This window comes from Acanthopagrus latus, chromosome 15 (genome assembly GCF_904848185.1).
Source record: "Acanthopagrus latus isolate v.2019 chromosome 15, fAcaLat1.1, whole genome shotgun sequence".
Taxonomy (NCBI): domain Eukaryota; kingdom Metazoa; phylum Chordata; class Actinopteri; order Spariformes; family Sparidae; genus Acanthopagrus; species Acanthopagrus latus.
The window spans coordinates 17,947,993-17,974,619 of NC_051053.1; the positions used below are offsets into that span (position 1 = coordinate 17,947,993).

General features: G+C 40.9%; 1 long non-coding RNA gene across 1 annotated transcript in view; it reads right to left on the reverse strand.

The window, feature by feature from the left end:
* LOC119033555 overlaps positions 1 to 26,627 on the reverse strand; it is a 77,704-nt gene that overhangs the window by 45,598 nt on the left and 5,479 nt on the right. Inside the window, exon 2 of the long non-coding RNA XR_005079290.1 lies at positions 13,614 to 13,663. This is a non-coding gene — a long non-coding RNA (uncharacterized LOC119033555). The remainder of the gene's footprint in view (positions 1 to 13,613; positions 13,664 to 26,627) is intronic.

Genomic DNA, 26,627 nt, shown 5'->3' on the forward strand with positions numbered 1-26,627 from the left:
AATATGTACGCAGCGATTCATCAGCTGAGTTCCTCTGGTGCTGGTTATGTTTTAACACATGAAGAAGAAAAACAACTTTTTTACCTTCAAATTCCTCGTTTAACAATATTCTGCCGGTTAAAGACATAATGGAAAGGTAAACAACAAGGCTGCAGGTTGACAGCGACGTTCATAAACACATTACACGCGCAGGGAAACGCGTAACATGGCACAAACGCGCCGCAAAACCCTCCATGAAACGTCGAGGAGGAGGAGGAATCACACAGGCAAAACGTTAAAAACACGCGTCACGTTTGTATTTCACTGCTTTCCTTTCTTTTTTACCTGCCACGTTGTTTTTTGTGTGTGTGAAACATCAGCTTACATTAAAAAGCGGCTGACATGCGCGCAGCTCACCGTGACACCGCAGAAACCGGCTCCATGCGTGGATCCGTGGCTGCGGAGTGCGAACAGTCCAGTTACCAAGAAACACACGAAGTAAAAATACGCAACATCACAGCCATCCGCGTGTTAATCATCGATCACAGTGATTATTAACAGTGCTTGATCTCGTGTCTGTTCTTGCAGCTGCAGACGTTTTTTTCTTCTTCTTTTATTTCATTTCCAGCAGCAGCAGAACATTTCATCATACAGAAACTTTATGATGCTGATAAATTTAAGTTAAATGTACGTTTCTGCTGTGATTTTTTTTAAAATACAAAAAACGTTTTTAAGTGGCGACGTGCTGCCCCTGTTTTATATGTATATTCTATTCTATATTTGTATTTATAGAATATTTGTATATGTGTTTTATGTTGTTGCAGTTACAAATTGAAAAAAAATCCACATCATCTACATCATAAACTGCCATATTACACCGCGTAAAATCACGCACGAAATACAAAAAAAGCATTTAAATTTAAGTCAATTTAGATTTTCATGGTTATGTAACACGCAGGGTTTTTACCTTCTCTAACTCTTTAATACCTCGTAAAGCTGATGTGAGGAAACTCTTGCACATTGTGCGTTTTTTTTTTTTTCGTTTTGGCAAAAATCACATCTTTTATTTGTCTGCAAATCCCGCTAATGCAAACACGGAAAAGTGCCTAAATGAGAGCATTTTCTGACTGTAAGGACCGCACGATGCAGGACAAAGGATTTCACAGCAGAACTAGTGTGTTGGGGGAAAAAAAGAAGAAGAAATAACCCTGTACATAATGTGACATTTTAGCCTAGATGGATAAAATGACGAGCATAAATACAGGATCATATTCACGCGTAAAAAAGGCGAAACAGCCGCATTAATCGTGAGGTGTTTGTATTTATAGGGATATTACGCTTACATAAGTGTCCATTAGAGGGAATACACACACCATGAAGCAGCATAAAGTGACTTTAAACTCAACACTAAGCCCCACAGCTACACTATCACAACCTAAAGTGATATTAGTGGTATATTATATTCATTACTTTGTCTAAAAAGTGTTATTTATTTGCCCGACAGCCGCCGTGTGCAGCTGTGAGAGATGAAACACAAACCTCCTGTAACACACACTCGATGTTTAAATACATAAAACACACGGCCGGTTGAGGTTAAAGTCGGATTAAGATCGAAATTTAACAGAAAGCGTCGAAAAATCACGTTTTAAGTCGAGTGAAAAGTCTGTCAGAGGGCAGGTGAGGCTGAGGGATGGCGGCAGGGACAACAGTGCTGCAGAGGGCAGGTTGTGTTCTGTGTGCAGGAGTCGCCCTCTAGTGGAGAGAACAGCGAGCTACAACAGCCCTCCCTCCTCCTGGTAGCACACACTCACACACTGTCACACTTCCTGTGTGTCATGACTTCATATTACTGTCAGTCACCTTCGCCTGGTTTCAGTTACACCCCCCTACAGTGAGATCTGCTCCCACAGGTAAACCCTTCAACGCACGATGACTTTGTCATATGAGATGGAAACGCGGCCAAAGTTTCCTGGAAAGCAGACGTCCCCTGTGTCATCGAAACGGTGAGGGAAAAAAAAAACAAAAAAACCCAGAAAAACCTTTAAGACAAACACAATGTGACACTGACACAGATTACAACTGGGAATATCCAACTCATTGTGTCACACACAGGCAGTTTGTCTACTTTGACGGCACAAGTTCAGGTCCCTGCTCATGTCTTCACATATTCTAATCCTGCTTGGTGGACCCGATCTATCCCAGCATGCAGCGGTTCTCTCACCCAGCACACACTCAACAAGCCTCTAGACTAAAACTCCTAATAAGCTCATAAAATATAGTTTATAGATGCTGATCTTTGATTACTGGAAAAACAGAGAATTGACTTTTGCCTCTTAAGATGCATTTTATTGCACTTCCACTCATAATGGAGTTTTCTTTCTTGTGTTGGTATCATCTCAAAGACTTTAAAGGGATAGTGCGGGTCTTTGGATGTGGGGTTGTGTGAGGCACTTGTCTCTAGTCAGTGTGTTACCTGCTGTAGATGACGGTCAGCTCTCCCCCTGACAGAGCATCGTGCTGCTATAAACCAAGCCAGCAGCTCTTTAGCCACCTGAAATTAGTCCCACCAAGGAAATATATATCCGTTTAAGTGTGCACTTTTTGTTTTAATATTCTTGGTGCTTTACTTTGCTGTCAAAAATCATTTTTCCTTTGGCAATACACTCCCTCAATGGTACCACGTCCATATTCCTACGCATGAGTGGAATGAAGTGCACTTAAACAGATATATATATATAGTTTTAGGTGGGACGTAAGTACCTCATACAATACCACATCAAAAGATCTGAACTGTGCCTTTAAAGTGCTGAAACCCTCTGATAATCTCATAAAGTCTGATTCACTGTTAAACTGAAGGCCTGTGTATCTTCAATTATGTAAATACACTAAGAAGAAGCTATTGTTAAAACAGTAGTTCCCAAGATGGGTGAATAGTTCAAAAAGCAAGCCTTAATGAATGAGGCATGGTTGTGCACTGCAGGCAAAGAATGGACAAGTTTGTGATAAGACTTCAGGTAGACGATGAGAGAACTGCCTCAAAAAGTGCAAGAAAATACGACGAGGCGTATGTTACCCTCGGCTTCACCAGTGCAACGAACACCACAGTGACCACAGTGTGCTGTATGTCGCAAAATATTAACTTCTGCCTTACTTCGTCTTACGATACCACACGGAGACGCAGAAGCCCGTTTCTTCGACTACTAACGTGTGCAAAACGGAGTCGCTTTACTGAAACAGTAACAGTGCAGCAACATGGAGCTGCTGCACGATACTAACCACAGGTGATGTTTCAAATTAATTATACCGTCGTTTGGAAACCGCTGGTTTACAATGAGCAACACTTCGACTTCTGGAAAATTTCGTCTGCAGTTTTTCCCTGTATTACTGTCAATTCAAAAGGTGAGAGGGCATTGTTATAAAGCCATAAAGCTCCAATTAAATAATAGAAATTAGTCAATTAAAGGGGCAGTTTGGGAAATTTATACTCAGAATTTCAATATTTTCATTATAAGCGAGGTGATAATAATACAAACTCAGGAATGTTTATTTTTTCCATAACTGAATAAACAAGCTGTTCTCAGGGGAAAATAAGAACACTGTTTGAAGCTAGAAAGGTGGCAGGGTCCGCCGCATACAAACCAAGTAAAACAGTATGACATTGTGAATAAGGTAAATTTGTTTTATTCAGTCATGAAAACAAAGAGAGTGTATTCATTTAGTTTGTTTAGGCATAAAAGAATCAGTCAATGAAGATCTTTCTCTTCTGATTCACAGTTCTTCCCCAAGACCACGTAGTGCACCTTTAAATATATATCACCTGGCTTAGTTTCATACAGTTTTACAACATCAGTAGAGTTTTGTGGCATTATAACAAATCAGTGAGCGAATCTTCACCGAAAACTATCTGGTAACTTTCCCAGTAATGTTAACAAATGTTGACAACATGTGGCCTGTGATGATTATATGACTTAAGGTCACTAATATCTAAGTTAAAAGCATTTATTCAGACTTTGTTTCCCTTTAAGAACACAATCTTCACTTGACTCAGGCTGCATCAGTTGTCCCAACTGGAGTGAAACATGATAAGAATCCATCTACAGTCCATTAAAAGACTTGTATCAGACTTACCTCTGGAAAAGAAAATGCTGGTTTATGTGAACAAAAGGCAGAAAATCAGAGCTTTAAATCTAGACACCTTAATGTGACATAATCTGAACATCTAAATGTCCTCTGACAACAGGCCTTACATCCACCACCTGCTTTGTTGTGTGTTCTGTGAATGCTTCATCCGTCAGTACACTGTTGTTCATAGACTCGTGATTGGCGGTGAAGATGATGGACGCCTGCTAAAGCTTCCCAGAATCAGACCTACCGTACTTTACCATAAGCCCTGTTTGTTTCTCCACACTCCTACCTCTGTGATCTACCTGTTTGTTTTTTTAGAAGAACAACGGAAAGAGCCGTTCAGAGTCACCTCACCTTTTTTAGACCCGGTAAAACCTGAAGCTGAAACTGTGTGGTTAGAAATTGAGAGGCAGAAGATGGCGCGGTGTTTTAAACTTATCATTTCTGCTGGAAAATGAGACTTTCTGCAGGGATTTACAAGAAACGCCGACTCATTACTTACGCTCTGTTTTGTTTCATGCACGTATAATACCTCGCAGGACAACAACAGTGTGAATCTCTGCCCTTATTTCTATAAACTGAAAGTTACATGCTAATATACAGAAACTCTTTTACACAGGAAAAAGCGTTTTTTTTTAAAAATTAGATATTATATTGCAGAAGAAGATACAAGATCATTTATAATTATCAAAAGGTCCACTGGTGTAATAAAGTTGATTTTTGAGTTTCATTTCCAACTCGTCAATGCCTTTCTGATGACAACTTCCCTACGATCCCAAAGTGTCAGTATTTGACTCAAAAATCAAATTCTCTTTGAATTTGGACCTTGAAATTCCCAGTAAATTTTACTGTTTCAGTGCAACAGTATCAATTAAGATGGTAAAGTTAATGGTTTTTTTTCAAATTTTAAACCATAAAATATCCTTCCTCTGTTACGTAGCTTCGTCTCAACTGTTTAAGAACCACAGCGTTCAGCGCCAATATATTGATATTAGAATTTTTTTACTCCCTATTATCGGTATCTGCCACAAAAACTGTCCGGGCTCTAATAAAGATTTCTTTTGCTTTTTTATCTCGGAGATACAACAGAAGTCTTTAACTTCAGAACAGTGATTATAACAAACGCAGCTATCAATGCTAATCCAATGCTAATGCTAAATGCATCACGGAGGCCACCGGCAGTCCTCTCTACGGTGATATCCTGTTTAAAAGTAACTGAACGCAGCCACATGTTTCAAATGCTGCACCTGAACTCTGTAACCTCCATATTTCACAAAGCAGAATTACGTCTTCAGCAGGCAGACATTACTCATTTTTCTCCGGGAGTTAAAAGGGTTAAAAACACAAACGAGATAGCCAACCGTAGAATATGAGCTTCCTGAAAACATCTTTGTCATCTGTGACTTCTCTTACAACCTCTGAGTAAAGACCAGAGTGATGTTTGTGGCGTTCTTAGTCATTTACTGTATCTTGGACCGTAATCGTTGATGAGTAAAGGCGCAACAGAGCACACACGCCCACACACACGCCCACAAACTAGTGACCTACTACTGTTTTCACCTTGACAGGATATTGAGCTCTGACATTTATTGATCTGGAACCTGACATCTGACTCATGAGAACGCAAAACACTCTCATTCAAGTGTGTTGTGAAAGGTTGATCGTCATTTATGGACACAAATCACCAGCTCTTTCCTGGTCCCACACACACACTAAAACAGGCCCTTTTTTTCTGGCACGTGATAGTTTTCAGATCGCGCAGCTACATATTTGTGTGAATATATTCTGTTGTATCTTATATTTGAGAGGATAAATTGAGCTCCCACCAAATTATTGGAAGTTTTTTTTCCATTTTAACCATTTCTAATTTTCCTTACGGACGAGCAAAACGTCGCCAAAGCAGTTTTACGCATTTCCAACAACTTTTTTCTGCAAATCGCTTGAACCCACATGAGGTGCTTCGACCCGGCGGCTGAGAAACTCCTCTTCACTGACTCATGAATTTCTACAGTAAGAAGGCATTTTAAGGACGATGTCATGGTTTCACCTTCAGACAAATCAAAACCTGCTTGATTCAAACCGGTACCGAGCTCACACAAACACACACTCAGAAAGCAATTCTGGCCCCGTTCTGCTCATTTTTTTTTTCTTTCGTTGTTTTCTTCTTCATTTTATTGCGGCTTGTTTTTCACGCTTAGCATTTACTGTAAAGTACTGTGGAATAAAAGAAATATGCTTTACTGTGCTCACTGTGTGAAACTTGCTCTGTGTTTTTTTTCTTCCTTTGTAACATAGTTTTGGGCCTTTTCAGGCATGATCACACCCTGAAGAAGAGGATAACACATTTGTAATTTCTCTTCTTGTGAACGTGATAAGTCAAATTTCATTTTACCACAGGGTGTGTAAGTCACTGTATGAAAGTGGACCTTCAAGACAGCAAATTTGAGGTTCCATTAACAAGATGCATATTTTATTCAAATAAAATTCTGCTTAGTTTATTCCAAAATTCTCTAAATGTAGATATTTTAAGTTGACCTTGGAAACCATTGGTGAATATCTCAGCACTGGGTCCATGTAGCAGCTGTCAGAGAACTGAGGAATTAATCTGGTGCATTGTTGGGATCCACAGATGAATTCACTCATTGTGGGATTTCAACTGAACTCAGTCCCCCACAGTCCTCCAGGTCTTCTCACCCAGGTGTGAAGTCTGCCCAGAGACCCAGCTTGGAGCTACTATTGGTTGGCAGCACAGACACTCCCAACCAGGTAAACAAAAAAACAAAAAAAAAAAACTCCAGCCTACCCTTTGTTCTGTCCTCCAGCTCCAGAACAGCCACTAAATGGATTTTGTGGTGAGATAGTTTTGTCAACAACTGCTTCCAAGGTCAAGAGAGAACTTTCAATCTCAACTTTTGGGCAAATGTGGCTGTAAAGTGCACCGAGTTATTGATCTTGAACTGCTGACAACAACTGGACAAACTCCATCTGCTGAGGAACATTGTGTGACACAACAACAAGTCAAGGTAATCTTTATTATCCCAGGGCAGCAGTGATATAATCAACACAGCCATCAGCGTTCGTATGATTTCCTCACACCAAAACTAGGGATTATGTAACATTACTCAACATCCCAACAGCAGCAGGAACCACTGATACTTTAAATCTATTGTTTCTTGCATCTCAGCAGGTTCTATCTGCCAAATGGAAACAGCTTGAACACACAAGAGATCATTTAGAATTGGGCCTGCAATTTTGCTTTGCATTCTCACAATACTTGCCAATCTATTCCTTTGTTCCCCAGTGGTAAATGATCTAAGCCAACAAATAAAGAATGATTACAACAGATAAAAGGTTAGCTTTTCATCAAGCTTTGTCCCCCAAACTCCTGCTGAAACGTCTTAACTGCCTGGCTATTAATAAAAGCAGGAAACAGCCACTAAAACAACAGCGGCGGTGACTGGTGAGACTGATTTGTCAGTCCCTCAATGAATCTTTGATTAAAAGGCAAGGAAGAGGATGTTTTAAGTCATCAGTCTGTCATGTCCGCTTCAATGTTGGTCTTTATTTTAGCTTACATTTGTGTAATTTACCCTCGAGACGCAGACATTTTAAAGTGATGCAAGTAAATCAGCAGTCATTTGTATACAACATTTCAGGCTTATTAATTTACTTCGTAGAGGAAAATTAAGCTGAAAAAAATGGGGCCCATCATCGGCTGTGTATCCCCAAGCAGCTGTGGTGCGAAGTCATTTTCTAATCTCTCGTTTCTGCTTTAATCCTCCCGCTGACACATAGCAAGTTTTCACTTCTCCTGTCGCTGCTCTTATCTGCCGAACCCAAAACTTGTGATGTGTAAATACATTCCTGTCAACTCAGTTTAAAAAAAAAAAAAAAAAAAAATGAAAAGAAGCTTCTACTTATTCTAAATGTTGTTTGTATCCATCTTGCGGTGTGAAATTGAGCCCAGACGACTGAAACCTCTTTCGAAAATGTTCATATTTCTGCTGAATCTCAAATCTAGAAGACACGCCTTTTGTTTCATTCTAATTAGTTTTACGACCAGCACGAATCAACAATAAGTGTTAATATTTACCATCAGTGTTATTCAACTACAGTAAATATAAAATTCTGCTTGTAGAATCGATTGACGACTTAATAAAAGCTCACAGATATGAATTCTGTACTTGCTGCACACCCCAACTTTTATCTTCCTTTTATATAAGTGGTACTCAAAGTCATGCCAAAGGACTACATGGTGTCCTTGTGGAGTTTATCAGCCATGTGGCTCACAGAAGGAAATAATAATAATGATGCATTATATCACATGTAATGTCTTTATGTGCTGGTTTCCTCATTACTACTTTAGTTGTACGAAGACAGCAAACAATAAGTATTGATCAAGATCACTGAAACTAAACAACTGAAGACAAAAATGGATGTGTTAAAAAAAATTAGGGCCATCTGAATATTTCACATACACATACACACATATGTACATGTACACACAACAATACAGTGATTAATGGTTCAAACTGACAAATTAACACCATTATTCTTAACCTGCTGATGGCACTGTAAAGCAATGTTTTAATGACAGCTTCCCCCACATTATTTGTGGAAATTAATATGAATGACTCAAGCGCTGACATGGTGACATTACTGACATATCCGCCCACTGCAGCAGTGGTAGCTGTACATTTTATTTTATTTTATAGGACACTAACTAAAAAAGAAATGTTTGGGATTAACAAAATTGTTGACAATTGCCGCTGATTATAAAGACAACCTGGTTGATTTACAGTCAACTTCACAAGTTAGCTTTAAACAACTCAAACCTTTAGAGGCTCATTTCTAAAGGAGGGTTAAAATGGATGTTACCACAGAAAGTTCTGGTCCTGAGCCACGTACGAAGCTGTAAAATAAAAAACTCAAACTTAAAACCACATTATCTGATTAGCAGACAGGGGCGGCCCAAAGGGTGGCCACGGTACCCCCACACATGTCTCATACAGGTATATAAGTTGACTATTGAATTGTTTCAACTAGGTTGTGCTGTCAGAGGCAACCGCTGGCTGGATTTCTTTCAGAGGCATCAACAGGTTTGTTAATTCACATTTCCTCATTACAGCAACAGAAAACTAAATCCTGTCTGCGTCACTTTGACTTATAAATATATTCGCAGCTGCATTTTTATTATATAATTATACTTTCTGGGAGACGGGGTCGAAACAGGTGGATTTTTCTTTTACCAGGAACTCAAAGTGATAAGCAGAAGAAGCTCTAGGAGTGACTAGTTTTATTCCCAAGTGGATTTGCTAGTGCTCGCTAGCTAACAAATTTTTCATTCAAACATGAGCCGCACCACAACAATCATTTCCAGGTATTTCTTTGATTCTTGCCAGTATTTGTCATTATCTAAATCCATTACCTTTACAGCACCAATGGAAAATGGTTTCTGGGAACCGTGACAAGCAAATATTATCCATGTAGGCTTTAGATACGTGTTTACCTAAGGCTGGGTCATGAATGACAGTTACATCAGATATTGTATTTTCTAAACGTATGGGGGTGGGTGAGCGTTTAGTGCTTCTCTACCCGGCAACAGAGCGCTGAGTCATCTCTGTCACAGCCCTCCCACGCCTACCCACGCTGCACTGCTCTCGGTCTCTCTCAGTGGTGGAGATGCACGGCCACGGACATGATACCAAAACTAACTGCATCACTTGATCCAGGCCCACAGATGACAAAAACACACATTTACGGTAAACGGGGGGAGGCCTTGACGGAACAGGGCTGGCATAGGTGGGTGCGAGTGTACGTGTGTGTGTGTGTGCGCATGTGTGTGTGTGTTTCTGAGCCTTCTTCTGAAAATATATGGAAACTGATACCACTTATAGATCATTATGAAGAGTGTGCATAGAGGTGTGGGGAAAAGAGAGTGAAAGACATATTACAGATAACAAAGAAAACACAGCAGTATTCTGCTGACCAGCTCATGAAACCAACCCTTTAGGACGCAGTTTGACGACACACTGATACTAAGAAGGCCAAGGCCGTCAAGACTGTCCGGTGGGGAAAAATACACAAGAGAACAAGTCAAATGAGATGCAAGAGAGGCCTAACCAAATACAAATGTTCAAATAAGTTCATTGCTCTGTGAGGGGCTCTTGACACAGACTTGTAAATATAAAGCAGGCCCTAACTATCACTAAGAAATCACGTGCTGGACTGTTTTCATGTCAGTTTTTTAACAATCATGTTTGAGATTAAGAGAGGGGACGGTCTTTAATGTTCGCCTCAAATTAAAGCCTTAACAGGAGGCATATGTGAGGCATCAACAGGCTAAAAATGTAACCGCAACCACTGCCCCCGCTGAGCTTCTTGGCTTTGTTTTCTCCTCGGATTGAGAGATTTCTGTTGGAGGTTAAGTTTTGATGTGGACAAGAGTGACACGTCTGCTTTGCAGCTGGGAGCCCAAATTATACTCTCCACATCAGCATGGTCACGAGGATCTGAGTAACTTGAAGTTGGTCATCTGCATGTCCACGAAGGTCTGCATGTGAGCAAACTAGGGCGGCGTCTCAATATCCACAACCATGCCTGGAGATCAGTTATGTATGATGGACCTCCAGGGTAGTACGTACAGACCAGCAGGTACATCTACTGTCGGCACTGCTGTTCATGTCTTCTTGGGGGGTCATATTCAGGACCTTAATTAACTAAAAAGTTTCATTCTTAATATTAACATCGTGAACTAGAACCACTGATTCAAACATTGACATTTTGAATCAAAATCTGTGCCAACAGTGATTCTTTTTTTTTTTTTAACCCACTTCACAAGGGTGCGGTGAAAGAGTCGCTTTCCAGGTACTGTGAACCCTCCTCCCACTGGTGTGAGGTTCAATGGAGAAAACAACCTTAACTTTTGTTGATCAATCCAGAACATGCTGCAGACCAAGCAGCTAGTAGCTAAATCTGGTACGTGATTGCATGAGATAAAAATGTTTTGACTGCATATCTACAGTCAGTGGAAAGATTCAAGTGGTAGACATGAAGAGACATGATATGACTTGAAGCCATGTGAATTCAGGCAAAAACCCGTCAATGGGAGATAGAAATTAGCACACACAAAAAAAAAAATCAACATCAGACAAAATAAAAGAGAAATTGGAGGGAAAATACCATAAAAAAACAAGTTCCTGGAGTTCTGACAAAAGTTAAATGCTGAGCTGAACAATCTATGATCTGTTAGCTTACAGCTAATGTCTGTACATTTGGCTGTTTGGGGCCAATAAACACAGGCTGCACAAATGGTCCTTGGTGAAAATGTGCTTCACATTCTGTCTGAATAAATGATCACAGATGTTTAGCTAGGTAGCTTGGTAGTCAGCAGGTTAAAGTGAGCCAGCACTAAGGCTAGCTTCCACTAGATATGCTAGCTAGTGTCCAAAAAATGAAGCCCACAGAAATGGCTTTGGCTGTGAAGACATATTTGTCTTAGTGAACACCAAGCCCCCAGGAAAAGCACCACACCTTGAAGCCAGTTTGACAGAGTGGCCAAACCATGTAATTACAATGTAAAGCTTACATTGGGAAAGAAACAGCTTTAAAATGGTGTATATATATATATATATATATATATATATATATATATATATATATATATATATATATATATATATATATATATATATATATATATATATATTTATTTATTTATTTATTTATTTATTTATTTATTTATTTTTTTTTGTGCAAAATGACTAATTTCACCATCAGAATTTGAGCCACTGTCTGCTACAGCCACGATGTTAACTTCTGTTTGAGCTCGTGGAAAGCCAAACCAGAGGTTAGCCACTGAGCCTGAGTCTGTTGTAGGCGTCCTATGCGCTGCACAATGCGGAAGCAATACGGTAGATTCAGGTAAATTTACACAAGGAAGTCAAATTTTTGGAGCCTCTGCAGTTTTTCTATAAATGAACAACGCTCCGCCTCCATTGCTATATCTAGATTTCCTTTACTACATCCACGGTATATTCGCCCAGTTAGCAACTTTAACAGAAATGAATGGGGCCCCTCCTTGGAACATGGTAACCAGCTCTCTTAAAACATGCATGGCAATTATGGTTTCCGAGCTAATCACAAAGCAAAGAATCAGATAGAAAAACGGAAATTCGAACCGATGATTAAAATCATCTACCCTGTTAGCCACAGTGATCTTAATCATGCCTGCTGCTTGCTTGTAAATATTTGAGCATGCAAAATGTTGTCTTAAAGCCAAGTAGAGCTGAAATAGTCCCATATTCTGAGGTCGGCGAGATAAACAGATAACAGATGTAAAGTGACATGTGGCGTCATGAGGTAAACAAAAACAACAGCAAGAACGCCCTCATCTTCCAAATGATCATTTAAAAAAATGTCCAAAAAATAAAATATTTCTACGCCTCACTGCATGTCCAACACATTATTTTAAATAACTACACAAGGATACGCAAACGGTGCATAAATGAAGTCGTCACATGAAGCTAGCCAACTTAACAAAGCCAAAATATGATTCTGGACTACAGTACAGGTAGTTTCGTTAGTTTCCTTATATAATAACATACTGCCTACATGTCTTGTATAATGTGCGTCAGTGCATATTGTGAAACTCTCACAAACGTCAGTAAAAGACTCATTCCTGTACACAAAATGATCAAAGTGATTAAAGTTCTTCAAGTTGGGGCTCTTTGATTGCCTTGTTCCACCTGAACTCAGCTGCTGTAATATCGCCATGATATACAACACCGCTACTTTCACTTCAGCCGTTCACAGGTGCGGTCAGTGCATCACACCGCGATTACAAGACTAAGTTTGGAGAAGCATGCTATGAGCCAAGTGCCAAATATAGCCGATACTTGGCTGCAACCTCACCGGTTGCCAAAAGACTGAGCACATTTGTCCTAAACTGTGCTATTTGCGTCTCTTAATTATCCACTTTCTGATTTTACATTGCGTCTTAAAATGCTGTGCCGCAGGACGAGACATCCCGCTGTTGCATGCCGTGCTATTTACTGATCAAGGAAAATCCCTCACTGTGATCTATCTTCAAGAAGTGTGATACAGCAGCTGCTTTTTGAAGACTTTAGAGAAAAGAAATAAGCACAAAGTATCATCTTATAGTGTTCAGTGCCTCACACAAGTTCAATCCACGAATGTTCGGAAAATGTTTGTAATATTTTCCATCCAGCTTTTGAATCCTTCCTGCTCTTTAGCCCTCTGTTTTCTAAAGTCTAACAACACAACAACCTGTAATATGTATGTATTTGTTCATTTTGATCTGTTATCAAACTGTCTTGAAGCAGACAGGCGGATCTAAAATCAAAGCAATTGCCCTCAACCAGTCCAAACACTACAATCTGTTACAAGAGTGTCTCCTTGACCTGCATTCCATCTTGACAAATTCCAGCCAATAATGGGGAAAAAAACAAAAAAAAAAAACAACTGTTGTCAAGCTTGCGCTCACTCACCAGTTTGTCAGTCTTCATCCTCCTCTTCATCAGGGTGTCTTCACTGAAAACTGAGAAGGACAGAGAAAGAGAGAGGAGAGAGGAAAAAGAACAGAGAAGGAATGTTTTAATCACTCTGAAGGAAGCCAGTTATCTTCCCACACACATTGCTGAGTGTCCTAGTCACACAGACACACACGCGCGCGCACACACACACACACACACACACACACACACACACACACAACACACACACACAACCAAACACAACACAATCACACTGAGGTACCCCCCAAAGGTCAAGATGAATCAGGAGACGAGAGAGAAGACAAGGGGGCACAGAGATTCAGAGAGTGAGAGAATGACAGGACAGAAAGAGCCCAAATAGAAAAAGAGGAATGAATAGAATGTAGAGAGAAAAGCAGATGACAGAGAGAGGAGAGCGCAAAGAGAGACTGGAGGCAGAAAGAATGAAATGCATGGCTTGGCTGAGTCATCGGTAGCAACCACTTCCTTCATGAAGCTCTCTACTAATGAGTGGCCAACTTTCTGAGACACACACACACACACACACACACACACACACACACACACACACACACACACACACACACACACACACACACACACACACACACACACACACACACACACACACACACACAAACTCAAAACTCAAGCTGCAATCTTTCTGCATCTTAAGGTTCAAACTGTGTGTGTGTGTGTGTGTGTGTGTGTGTGTGTGTGTGTGTGTGTGTGTGTGTGTGTGTGTGTGTGTGTCAGAGAAAGTCTGAGAAGTTGACCCATTAACTGACCCCACTGTGTGTGTCATGAGAAACAGCACAATCTGCCACTGAATTCAGAAATAAACAGCTTTCCCCTTTTCCCATAATTCCCAGAGGCATACTAACTTAACTTCAGTCCATCCAGGGAAGGGTTACTGATCGCTCAGCTGCACATACACTTCCTGACTATACATCACTTGAGAAGTCAGGCTAAGAGCAATGTCTAAAGGAATCATTTGGGAAGATTCCTGTTTTCCTTCTTTCTGAAATTAAAATCACATGAGACTATGAAGAGGAAATGGGCTAATACACTGAGTTTTACAAAGAAACACTTACTTGATGAGCAAATAAAACACACCTTTGTCCAATTCAGTACACTCAGGGCTTTGCTGCAATAACCATAGGCCAATTGTTATTATGGATCCCACTGTTGCAAGACCCATCCTACTCCCCCTCTTATTAGCTGCCCTTCACTGGTTAGCTTGCTACACTTGACTCCAACTGTTGATAGTGTAGCTCTCGTTTTGTCTGTTTTTCCTTCGCTTCGCTTCAGATACAGCAATTTATGAGCATTAGTCTCCCTGGTAAACACACTGACCTCTTCGGCCTCCATACGGCTTTTCTGCAACTCCTCTTAGGTTTTTTTTTATCCTCTGGAGCGACCAATCACTTCAGCCATCCCAGAGCTTCAGTGTCCCTGGGTTGGGCGGACCGGTCAGGCCGGGTGTCTGCAAGTCAGAATGATGCCGCTCTGCCCTGAGGACATCCGGCCTGACTACTCTACCTAACTACCCTAAAGAAACTGCAGCTCTGCTGGTTGGTGTGGGAAATTACAGCTCACAATCTGCTGTATCAACTCTGCTTCTGGCAGTTTCACAAAGTAACCCTACGGTAATAACAGGGCACCCATGGGTGCGTGGACACAGGAGGACAGCCAAGAAGATGCCCCCTGCCGTAGAGGCCCCACCGATCTCCCTCTCTCTTTACATTATTTTTCTACTTTTTTGGGACGGGAAGAAGGTGCCTATCAGTTGAACTTCATCCGTTTTCTCATCTTCTCCTATTCAAAGATGTAATGGGTGTATTAAGCACTGAGTACCAGGACCACAAAGCAGCTGAGGCTTTCGTCATATGAAAATGACGCAAGCCAATCAGAAGCCTTTTAGGCATGTCTTGAAAAAACACAGTGAGATGCATCACACAGATGGGCAAAATCTGGTACGATCAGTAGCTTGTGTAGCTAATGTTAACGTTGAAGTGCGGTCAGTTGAGCCCTGATATCAAAATTGGAAATGAGGCTGGTAGTGAAAGTCTGTTTCACAACTATGAGCTGCATAGTTTAAGTTTAGTGACCTGTGAATCATTACAGATGGATACATCTTTGATTCTTAGTCTCAATGTGACTAAGCCGGACGGGTTCAGCTATGGGGGGCTGTCATTTCTTTTTATTCACCTGAGCATAACTGGAAATACTTTCATTATCACGTATGTCTATATTTGGTAAATCCGAGTATTTGAAACATCTGCACCCTCAGCCTGACCAGCACTTTCTGTGACATTTAGAAATGTGTCATCATGCCAGATGTTACGCATGTCGACATGGCAGTAATGAGACAAATAAAGTGAAAACTAAATTACCGTTTCATCCTGAGAGTGTTTCGTCTTGTGATATTCAAGACCCCTCTCCAGTCAGATGGTACCTTACGCCACTCGCTCTGGTGCAAAGTGCAACGTTTCAGGAAAGGTTTTAGCACTGCAGAAAGGCAACCAACATGAAATCCGCTGTAATACCACAAGGTGTGAAGGATGGATTTGAACTCTTCTGTTCTGTTGTCACAGTATAACTCAGCCAGCTTTGGGGGTTATTGTGATACAAGCAAATTTCCGGCCCATCCAATGCAGTCTCCTCTCCGGTGGGAATCATGGGAACTCAGAGCCAACTTTGTAAATACACACATCCTTCTCTGTAGTTCCCACGCTTTGTGCAACACACACATACATAGACCTCTCACACCCATAGACACACAGGCAAGTAAAAACTTGGGACATGATGGCTCATGTATATGTGTAATCATGCTGGCATTGACAGAAATGAGGAACAGATGCAGATCATTGCACCGGATGCTACTGTATTTTCAGCCTCATTACATATACTTGATATTGCTGATGAACAGGATATGACAGTTCTGCAATATGACTGCAGCAGACTGCATGTACGACTGTCTGGTTAAATACAATCCAGCTCGAAGCTAACCTGCATTTTTACTGTATTGGCATTTAGTGGTTGCCCGTGTAAAGTGAAACGAGACAGCGTTGCCTCCTGCAGCTCAGTCGAATGACACACACAGAAACCAGATAGTCAACCACCAAACAATTTTAACGTCAATGCAATTATAAGTCATTTTTAGGTTTTACTCAAGCACAGTGGCGCCTCGAGATGAATGCTAACGCCAACATGCTAACATTGACTATGTGAACATGTACAGAGATGCAAGTGAGGCACTCTCCAGTGTGCCCAGCGGCACCTTATTTTAAAAAACATGTGTAAGGTAGTCAGTGTAGGGGAACACATTTTGATTCCGTATGAACTCAGTTATTAATCACATATGATATTTGTAGGTTTAAAAGTACATTTTGCAGGTCTCAGTTTGTCATACGCTGTTAGGTGAAAGAAAAGCTAGTCAGTTCTGTGAGCTAGCTAATATACAGGAGCGGCTTGACAGGGTTTGGGTGAACATTAATGCCGAGGGCACTTACGCGACTATAGTGTTTCTAATTACGATTCAATTACAATTCAAACAGAAGAAACGGGGTCTCCTCATTCACTACCACACACATGTTTACTGAAAAAAGGTCCCTTGTTGGTCCGATGGGCGGGGCATGACTTCTGCCATGTTCACCACATTTGTTTAGCATGGTTGTATGCTAAAGTTTGCTAACTAGCTAAAACAAAAAGCACGGTTTTGATTAATGGAAATTTCTTCAATTTTGCAAATCAAATACTGGACAAAAGGTGGAGCTACGGTAGATGAGAGGACAATGAATGTTTGTTGATAACAATTAAACGGTCATTGAAATATTTTAGCGTGGAACAAAGTGGTAAAATCAACGATGAACAGGCTGATGTCCCCCGCCATAGAGCCATGCTGCTACTATTGATAAATATATTAAAATTACATACATGGTATGTATAGAATTGATTGTATCTTCCTTGATATAAAAAAAGATACAACACAGATTTAATGACACTGAAGCAGAGGCAGACAGATGATACAGTACAGTTACAGTATCCAGTATATAGCTTCTACATTTATGTACAGTAAATGTCTCTAAAATAAAGGTAAAAAAAAACAACATAAAGCCAGTGAATGAAAATGTATTTTCTTGTTTTCTTACTTGTTTACTTAACTGACCTCCAGCTAAACAGACTCTACGCACCGAGAATAAAAGAGAAAGTAAGACTTTGAGTGAGAAATGCTGGCTCAGCAGTGTGCTCGTTGTGGGAGTCCACAGATGAGTCAAGGAGAACCCATTACACATAATATGAGAATGAATGGCACCGGGGTCTATCTTTAGTATCCGTGTGGGAATCAAACCTTCAACCCTGGCACAGTCGTTGCTATGGGTGACTGTGTGCGCGCCCATGTGCATACTGCACGTTGTTCGTCTCTAAAATAAGACTGTGTTCTCCATTTATCTGACCTAAAGATGGATACTGATAAGTGTTGGTGTGAAATGTTTGTAAAACAGTGCCAAAGTTACTTAAATATAAGTGTGTATGGGCAGTAAAATACGAATCAGTGTATTACAGCTGGGTTACATGTATTAAATGCATAAAAAAAGATAATATTTTGAACAGTTGTACGGCCATAGTTACAGGAAAATATATAAATTGTATTTTGAACATTTTTTTCATCACTGGTTAACTAATGAGCAATAATATGCGTCAGATTTGCCACAGAATAGCTCTGGTTTCTTACAACTAAAAACAGCTGCTCAACACATAAAACATGTCTGGTTTTAGTGAACATTGTAACTATCCTACGAGGACAACAATCCAACTATTTTTTATATATAGAGAAACATTGAGTCTTTCAAGGCTCTGAGCAGGACTTTTCCTCCTTAAAAAATGTCATATAATTACTTTCCAGACTATGGCATCCAAACCCTGCTTTCTGGCTGCATTTCTGTTATTTTTATTATTACTGGGTGTTCATGATATTTTATCTGCCCCTGGGTAATGGCTGGGTGAGCCTGAAGTGCTTGACACCAGTACCGCAAAGTGTATCCTATGAGAACATGATCCTTTGAAACTGTAACCTTCAGTTGCCATAGTTATATTAAAACAAAACATTGCTTACTCATATGTCCAACAAAGCGGCTATCTCTCTCTCTTTCTGGTCATCTAATGCATGTAAGCTAGCAGTGAAAGTCTGGTTTTGGTCAACCAACTCTGAAAAAAAAAATAATAATAATAATAATAAGATCACGTTGTTACCTTGCTAATGCTGGTGACTTTACTAATCCACGCCCTCTTTAAAGTTATTGCTGGTGTAGATTTACAACTCAGAAATGCGTGGTTATTTATAAAGCAGTGTTTCTTTTAAACTCAGACTGAGGTAGACAAAAGAAGGCCTCTCATTAGTACCTAGATACCATTGATTTTTCTGACTGAAATGACTGAAGCTACTCTTATGCTACCTTTTGCCTCTGGTTGTTGAGAGACACCTTAAAAAAAGTCCAAAACTCTTTAACAGAAGAGTACTGCAATCAGGTCCTGCAACTGTTCTACTCTCCTACATTAGCATTTACTCATTTAGGTACTCCTATATGTCTGTGTTGACTAACCAGCAATGTCTGCCACGTCCTCACTCTGCAGGGCATCCTGGTGACTCAGCAGGTGAGAGGGGTCCGACTGCTGACCTCACTCTGTGACATTTTCTGTGTGTCAGAGTGGGCTGTGTAATACCCAGACTATAGAGTAACACATTGTGTCTCGATTATAATGTGTGTATCAGAGTGCGTGTCGTGGTCTCATTGTGATAATACCTATGAAACTAATTACAGAACCAGACCCTCTGGAGGAGTAAACACCCAGAGTCAGAATCAGATTGTGTTCCAGTCTGACGCCGTGTACCAACGGGAGGAGAGCACAGACATCACTTAATAACTTTTGGGATCAACATCTTGATTTATCTTCACTCCTGTTTATCAACCTGACTGCAGCAGCAATCTGCAGAGGTGACCTGATGGTGAACACACAATCACCCCCACGTCATACCTTGTTTGTCATGTCAGGCACGGTACGACATCGCCATTTTGAATAAACTTGTGGATTTCTCTGGTTAGAAGACACAGAATAATTTTAATACATAACTCAACAAAATCTATAACAAAAGGTCTTGTCTTTTTTCAGACATTTGTAATGCAGAAATGTTATATAAAATATCTTTAAACACATTCGCTGAATGTAAACTATTGGGGGTGAAAAATAACATTATTATCAGTCTGTCTTGTCTGTCTGTCTCTCCCTCAGTCCTTTCCATCTTCTCAAAACAAAACTTCCACCTCCGTCCTCTTTAACTCTGAAGACACATTATTGGTTGCTGCCGTTACTGTGTCAACATAAAGTGGAACCGTCTGGTGATGTTTTATCATGGAAACACTGTTGAGGACTCAGTGATTTCACAGCTGGTAATAATGAACCTGCACCCATTCACCCACTTGGTGTATCTCTCTTTCTTCTGTTAATGTCACCATAAATAATTTAGCAATCATGCACATGCACAGGGGTGGACTAAATAACAGACATCCATCAACACATTCAAGTAGTCCTGTTTTAAATATGGGCTTGATAAATAAATTATGGTTAAATATCGTTAGAGTCTGATGAAAAGCGGTTACGAACAATATGGAATGATCACGGTTACAAAAATACGTTATTTGCAGACACAAAAATCCAGACTTTAGACTGAATGTCAAACTCACCCAACTTCAAGTGGTAGTTTCTGCAGTTCCAAACCCTTTTTCACACAGGGGAAATTTTCTTTTCAGGGATCCGATTAAGATCTGATATCGGCCCCGATATTGATATAGCTGGATGGCTGGATTGTTTCTTTCAACTCGTTTTCAGACACGAAAATTTCAGAAGGCAACTACACAAGTGAGTACACTGAAGTTAAACGGGGAGTGTGTGTGAGCTTTAGAAATCTAAAAACATTACTTGTGTAGGTGAGTTTAAAAAAAAACATGTTATCAAAGAAATAAAAATGTTTGTTCAGCAACACAGACAGGATTCAGCCTTTCACAATGACCAACAAGAGAGTCTCAACAGAAACCTCTCATTACCTCTGGCATATTTTACTTGGTAGTGTTTATTCTGTTTTATCTGCCCCTGCAAAATGAATTCTCAGCCTCACCTCCCTCGTCTTTACTCCCACATTCCCTCCATCCCCCCACCAACGGTTTCCCTGTCCTCCCTCTCCATCCAGTCTGGGAGAGTCCAGTCTGGGTTTAGCTCATGAGTCAGAGGGAACAGAGGATCTGACTCACCTCCTCTTGCGTCTAAATACTATTAGTTTCCAGGTGATACACTGAGACTCCATTGTGTTTCTGATTAGCCCGCCGAGACGGCCTCCGTGCAACTGTCTTCGTCTTATGAGTTTGTGTATCAGTGTGGGAGGTAGGTCTGTGTTTTCCCAGATTTGTGTGTGTGGTCCTGTGGGCTGAGTGTATGGGACAGAAAGGGAGAAAATGTGTGGGCTTCCACTATGATTAATGATGAGTGAGACCACCAGGGCTGCAGCTGCATGTGGGGTGCCTTTGTCCACGTCGAGGGTCCGGTGGTGACTCACTGACATTGTACTAATAAAAGTAATCTGATATAGTGGATCGATGCGATTGCCCAGACTCACACTCAAACTGGGAATCAATTAGACATCATTGAAACACGTTGCTCTCGTCTTTGCAGTGATAAGTTGATGTCAGACTAGCAGCAGCTTCTCTGACCAAAATACACAGACGGGGCAAAATCAGGCGTAAGGATTTATCAATCTGCTATGAAAACGGTAACTCTACCTCGAAGATCATTGTAAGCCAAACTTCATTCAAACCTGACAGAGACAAAACAATGCACTCCAAAATTGTCTTGTTTCACCTTTCAACCTTACCATCACCTGGTAGCCATCAGCCACCTGTTAGCCAGTTCTCAGACTTCACGTTCTCCTTCAGGGTGAACCCCATCAGGGTTTGGTTTATGATCAGGTCAACTAATGAAAAACCCTCCTTCGCTGTACACGTTAGTAATTAATACAATTATGATGGTGACAGTTAAAGAATTATACCTGCTATAAGCATCAGCATGTTAGCATGCTGACATTAGCGTTTAGCTCAAAGCACCATTGAGGCGTGGCCTTGATTACTTGGAATCCATTTCTACTGAACTGAAGCAAGTATTTTATTACTGAAGACTTCTGTAGTGGTATATTAATCTTTAGCCAACATCCTGACCAGGGCCCTGAGCAGGTGCAGCTGCCCTTCTGTCCCACCAATTCAGGAAAATTTCAGCTGCAGCTTAATCAATGTATTGAGGGAAACACACATGCACAGACACACACACCAAATTAGCCTAGTGCATTGCCACAGCTGTGTCTGCCTTTCGCTGAGCTGATCTACTGTGTGAAACAAAACCTTGCTGCTTCTCACTGCTCTCCTCATTGTTGTCTTTAAGTATGCCGATCAATACTGCCAGCTGGCACCCGCCAAACCAATCAATACTACCTATTCCTCCGGGGGGCGGGGTTTCAAACATTCAGCCGCTGGAAATGACAGAGGATGAAAGAACCCACTGATTGTGAGCTGGAGGGCACGAGCACACTGAGATTAATTCCAGCACACTGAGACACACAGGCAGCTGATGGGGATGATGTGGGAAATACTGCCCCCTCTGGCATCAACCAGGGCCCACACTGAGGACAGCAGGGTGGGGTACTGGAGTATTTTATCAAATTTTAAAAAATATTCAGAACGAATATGATGTTTAGAATGAAAATGAACCTCTGACTGAGTAAATTGCCTTTTGTGGATACATGTATCAAATCTGTATTTTGTATGAATATAACTGAGCTGATGTGCATGTTTTTTGTAATGGGTAGACATTTGTTCATTATTCTCAAAATGTATCTAAAAATGTATCAACACGCTGTTGGCAGAGTTTGTTGTGCAAGGCGCCGACCTGCTGATCTGATGTGATACAGAGCTTCCTGACCAAAGCACCCCATTACATTTCTACACATCAGTATCTTGGCCTAGGATACTAAATGATGTGCAGCCGCGATCGAACCAGCAACCTCCAATGAGTCAACAACCAACTGTACCTCCTTAGTTTCTGTTAGTTTAAAGGCCTAACCAGAGGTGTAAACTGACTTCAGCTTGATCCCTGACCTTTATATATAAGATATATATATATATCAGAACTAATGTAGCAGTTTTCCCTTTGATTAAATAATTAAACGCTTGACATTCTTGTCTCGAGGTCTCAAGTAAATAAATATTTAAACCATCCAATGCTCAAAAGAAAAAAGAGAAAAAATATATAGAATGTTAGATTAAAATAAAATGGAAAAAAAAAAACAACAGCTTAAAGTTTTTTTTTTGTTTTTTTTTAAGGTAAGGTTTAAATAGTGATTGAGGCGTTGGAAGAAGGTGTCAGATTCAAACTTAACCAGCAGGTGGAGGCAGAGTGGTGCTGCTGGTGTGAGGCTGGAAGTTTGGCTGACCTGACTAGACTGGAGCATCTGGGTGGTATACAGTGCTGCAGCAAATTGTTTTCATCATTCATTCATCTCCAGATTTATAGGAGATATATTCTAGCTCTACAAGAGATCAGAAAGTAGCTCCTAGGGCCCAGGCTGGTGTCTTCAAATGGCTTTTTTCTGTCTGATCAACCAAAAGATATTCACTTTACTATCACATGAGCCAAAAGGATGCAGCAAATGCTCATATTGGAGAAGCTGGAACTCATGAAAGTTTGGGTTTTGCTTTTAAAAATCACAGAAACTAGAAATGGATTCTTCTTCTAAGTTGCAGATCAACAAACTGCTGTGGATTGTGAGTAGTAAAGTTGCAAGCCTCAGCTTTCACTGGGCAGAAGTGAACTTGTTGCAGTTGAATTTTGAGCAGGCGTGGAGCTTTACACGGACTGTAATGACTGTGTTTCTCCACTAAGTGGCGATATTAGCCTGTGTATCCACTGGCTGTGACTATTACACCTAATTTAAATAGTAAATTTACTTCATACTAAACAAAAATTGAAAATAGTATACGACAATAGCAGTAGAGTCGTTGCAGATATTAAACTTGACTGATTTTCTGTCAGAAACTCTGAATATTCTGCTCAGATTCTGTGTTGGTCACTTCAAAAGACATAAAAACTTTATGTCAGCTCTATTTTTAAAAATTAGTTATCACATTTTAGCGATCACATGCTGCAAGTATACCTCAGTATGTTTGAAACAGGTACATGAGTCGTACTCATTGCAGTGTGCTGTGGCCTTTGACCTTGACTGTCACTGTGTGTGCTCACAGGAAGTAGCTGCAGCATCAGCTCAATGAAATAAAAAAGCAGATATGTAAATGCATGTGAGGCTAGGAACATTTTGCATGAAAAGATAAGCGATTGACACGTGAAACTTTTTGTTTTTCTGAATAGACTTTCACCACCACCACTTCCTCTATTGTGAAGCCACTGGGTGCAGGTCTTTACTGGAAACCAGTAGCTCTGACTAAAAACCCTACAGTAGAAGTGTACGGCGCATTTGTGGCAGCCGTTAGTTATCGATGAGTTGCACAGAGAGAGACAGTTAACCCCTCAGTAGCATTTACACAAGAACTGTCGCACATCCTCATCCACCCAGCTGCACCCTATGGCCGCGTCTTACTGGAAACCAGTAGCTATAACTGTAAACCAGGGTGGTCGCACAACAGAATCCTGTGTGTATTATGAGTGTGTTCGAACTGTTATTGCTGCAATTTACCGTCAATCAGGAAGAGGATTTGTTCAGGTGCTGATAACAGACGTGGGGCTGTTGCCTATTAAGGTATGGGAATGAATGTTGTTACAGCGCTGTAGTCACTTCAGTTTCTCTGACTGAACTGAAAAAAAATGGACAGAGATCAGTTCCTTCTGGTCTGCAGAACAACTCAGCTTTTGTACTTTTAGTACCAGTCCCCTTCCATTGTGATGGGCAAACTTCAAACGACCATCAGATCAATCTCTAGCAGCTGTGTCGGTTGCTCTTCTTTTGATGAAGAAATGCGTTCCCTTTCTTAAAAAAACAAACAAACAAAAAAAACCCACTGCTATGCCATGCAGCATCCATGCCAACTTCTTAGCGGGCTGCCATTGTTTTCAAGCTAGCTGTTGGTTCTCACCGTTGTCACATCTCAAACCCCTTTTTCCTAAAAAGATGTCTGATTGGTCCGATCGCTCTTTGACTGGCCAACAGTGTTTAACTTGAAGCCTCTCACTAATCCAGCTGCCGTGCAAGGTGACTGTTTAGCTTCTGCACTTTGGATTTTCCTTCCATGCTCCACCTTCCAAATAGACTCTGGGACAAGAGACAACCGTGGTGGAGTCCAACACCCACTGGAAATGCCTTTGACTTTGTGCCTAGAATCTGGACACAACTCTCACTTTGGTTATAGAGGGACCGGGTAGCTTGTAGAAACAATCATACAGTGAGGATAAAAGGCTGTCAGAGCTTTGTTCTGTGCCACCAAGGCTTAAAAAAAAAAATAAAAAAAATCTCGACAAAATCACGAGCTGATTTCTTGCAGCTCTGTGCAGCAAAAACTGAAACTTTGAGACATCTTTCCAAGAAACAGACAGGAATGAAAACACAGCTCTCTACCCACCCTCCCCATCGGAGGTACAGACACACACCAGCGATAAGAAAGCCACACAAGTCAACTGCAGCCTCCGAAAGTTATCACGAGATAAGATTTTCGTAAACAGTGAAAAACACTGCAAGTAGATAAGGAATGCTGCTGACAGATGATCAGCCTGCCTCTAAAACTCACTGTACTTTCACTTTAGCACCAGAATAAAAGAGGTTCCAGCTGGCGAACACGTATGCACACACCCACACATTCATACAGTTGTGCAGAACCACCCTCATAAAATTCACGCACACACACACACAAGCCTAAACACTCTCATACACAAGTCATGAATGCAGACACGCATTCCTCCACATCCCTCCACATTCCTTCACGCATTTTTCACATGACACGAGCACTGGCTCAGGGAGGATTTTGCATAAAACAAATTTTGTGGTTTTCATGTTTGAACCTCAGCAGGAAGATCTCGTTTCTCACCAACTCTCCGGCTCTCAGACAACCCCGCTGGTGAATTCAAAAAATGCAACACAACGCCTGTCAAGCTACGAACAAGGCTGCTTTTTGTTAGTTCCTGGAAATTTGAGAAGTTGACGAGTAGATAAGAAGGGTTTGTTCGCCTGATATGTCAAAATCGAGCATTGACAGAGACAGAAGAGGAAGTGTTGCTGTCCCTGTGCAGCGAGTGACGCATGTGTCTGTGTTAACATGCACCGCGATGATGCATGTACTGTACTGTACACTTACTGTAACTGCAAAAGGTCTCAATAGAATCTGAAAGCTTTCAGGAAAGCCTGTTTTTTGTTTGTGTCTGGGCTATTTGTACTGCGCTGTAATTTGACATCAAATTTGATATACTTCATCTGAAATATTCTTTCTCGTCAATGTTTAAAAGCATCCCAAATCATTTAAAGCATGAAGGGCATTCTCGGAAATACGTTTTTAGCTGTTTCCTGGCTGAGTGCAGTGCCTTCCTGGGGTCATGCTGACAGAGCCAGGCTTGCTATTCCCCCTTTGGATCTAACAATTCAAATCTAGATACAGCAGTTCTGAAAGCTCCTCAGTGATGCATTAAGCCAAAGAAGCTCATCTTTCCAGATATAAAAATTACCCGGATCGTCCACGTTCGGGGGCCCAAAGAGCAGGCGACACTTGAGACTTCAGCCAATCAAGCCGGCTAACTTCCAGTGTAGCGCCCGGCTAACTTGAATGGAAATTAAATGATTTAATCTTGCAGCTCTTGGATTGAATGGCTCAAATTATTTTACAGCTGCTTTCCCACAGTGTAAGCTTAAGGGAAATGGGCTTTTCCATCCTCAGTGCGTCAGGTGACGTTGTAATTGCACAGGTTGGC